General features: G+C 35.8%; 1 protein-coding gene across 8 annotated transcripts in view; it reads right to left on the reverse strand.

The window, feature by feature from the left end:
• Window positions 1-2,500, reverse strand: part of LOC135216362 (kinesin-like protein KIF26B) — a 618,765-nt gene that overhangs the window by 348,741 nt on the left and 267,524 nt on the right. The window lies entirely within an intron of this gene.

Below are 2,500 nucleotides of genomic sequence, written 5' to 3' on the forward strand. Positions count from 1 at the left end.
AAGACATTTATTTCCTACATTTGGAGTTTGTCTTCATCCAGGTTTCCCTTGGTCTTCTGTGCTCTCTCTATCTCTGGGGCAGCAGCACCTGTGTATCCCTCATTAAATGACCATTTCGTTGAAACAATGCCCGTTTAATCCCCACCTTGACCGTCTAATGAATTCGTTAATATTCATGAGGCCAACTGCCTCTCTTGTCGCCGAAATTTTTTTAAACGGTCATATTTGACGCCAATACTTGTGGAAAGGCTATTCTTTTTTTTTTTTCATGCATTTTCTAGGTTCTGGAAATTATATTATTCATTGAATTATTTTTCCTTAGGATTCTTCGTTCTCTCTCTCTACGATTTTCTTCCTAAATAACTAATAGGTGTTCAAAGTAGTAACCATATAACAGCTTTATAGTAATCCTGATGTGGGACATATAAAAATGGACGCAGTTACTCTGGTCCACACTACAGCAAAACAAAGCTATGAGTATTTTCAGCCCTGATGAAAAATACTTCGTACCACTTGGGCCTCTCTCTCTCTCTCTCTCTCTCTCTCTCTTCTCTCTCTCTCTACTCCGACCACTCACCCCCACCAACTCAGTACGAGCTGTGTATTACATCATTCAAAAACCTAAAAAAGTCAAAGTTACTTCACTTCCAGTTATAAAGCCGTCTCTCTTACTTTGGCTTCTGGTGCGATCTGAATACCTTTATTTACCAATAATTCGTTTCTGAATTAATAAGATATATCTATCTATCTATATGCATATACGTATATACATACACACACACTTAGATATATATATATATTATGAGAGAGAGAGAGCAGAGAGAGAGAGAGAGGTCGAACCACGTATACTTACTGAATAGAGGAGAAAACGGTGAAGTGAATATCTCTTTTCCCTAAATTAATTTAAGCGTAGGGCTAAAATGACTGGGAAACCCCCGGAGTAGTGCCGCCTCTCCCTTGCCGTAAACTACCGTGGGTCCTACAAACTGGTCTCTAACTCGTCTGAAACTTGTTCAGAATCCGCTGAAGTTAGTTGAAGTTAGGATGTATTCCCCGTAGAGCATAGGGGTCTCTATCTTTTTGTCTCTCTCTCTCTCTCTCTCTCTCTCTCTCTCTCTCTTCCCTGGATGAGGAAAGAATCAGATGTAGTCTTAGAGGGGTGGAGCTCTGAGTATCCTACAAATAGGAATTTAACTTCCCCAGGTCTATTTTTTTTTTTTTTTTTTTTTTTTTTTTTTGTATGTCTGGGCAAGTTAAGATTGTCTGAGGAAGGAAATACAACTCTGGGGTGAGATGGCATACTCTGCCTGATGAAGGAAGTTAGGAATTGGTGGGGAATGTTTTGCTAATCCAAAGTGTAATTGGGGAAGGAACTTAACAAACTGGATCTTGAGCTAGCATTAGTTCCTTCAGTTACTCTTCCATTCAGGAATATGTATTGATTGAGCCAATCTTACCGAAATGTAACGTACTTTTCCTTCAAACTACTGTTAGTATTTAACTTCTCTATATGAATTTCATTTGTCGAAGAAGCTTGCATTTAGCTTTATTCAGTTATCAGTGTGATTTCAGACCATATTTTCTTAAGAATGTTCAGTCATCTCTTCTGTCATCTGATAGCGTAGCATAAGACTGTCGGAAAAATTCAAGTTCATTGTTTTACTCTTTTCTGTAGGTTTTTATTATTTTTTTTTTTTTTATACACAGCATCTGCTAGTTTCTCTACTTCAAATGTTTTACTTCGTGTTTTGATTCTCCTACCTAATTATTTATTCAACATATCATCTTCCGTCACTTCCCGTGCCATCTGAGTTCAAGCAGGTCCATTATTCATTCTTTGCGTAAAAACGCCGCTCCTCTGCACACATCTGAACGGTGTTTCCATTGTAGAATCCAAGGTCTAAAGAATGTGTTACCTACAAAAATATTTTCTAACCTGTCTCTCATTGAATTTCTAGATTTTTTTAAGAATATGTGAAAAAAAACTCCGATTTCTAGCAAGTTGTTGTTTATAATCCTGTATACATTTTGAAGTATCAGTCTTAGCTGCTTCATTTAGTTATATCTGAGGTATGTTTAGCTGAATCTTTATGAATTTATGACAAGAAATCCCCATAGAGAATCCTGCCTATTGACAGTATCAAAAGAACGTGCTCTCATTTGGTAGTTGTTGCTATCATTAGTTTTAGTAGCATTAATATTAGTCGTGCAAGATGTACTATGTATCTCACTAAAGGAAGAAACTATCGATAGCCTTTCTCAACTATAAAAAGAAGCACTCCAAATAATAATAATAATAATAATAATAATAATAATAATAATAATAATAATAATAATAATTCGGTTCCGGGCCATATACATGGGATATATAAATTGGAGATAGTAAAAACACACAATTTAGATACGCGAGATAATATAATAAAAATGATAATTAGCAATATCCACACAGTTGCTGAAGAAGTAGCAAAAAAAGTAATAATAGTAATAGTACTGATATTGA

The sequence above is a fragment of the Macrobrachium nipponense genome, chromosome 6, assembly GCF_015104395.2.
Source record: "Macrobrachium nipponense isolate FS-2020 chromosome 6, ASM1510439v2, whole genome shotgun sequence".
Lineage (NCBI taxonomy): Eukaryota > Metazoa > Arthropoda > Malacostraca > Decapoda > Palaemonidae > Macrobrachium > Macrobrachium nipponense.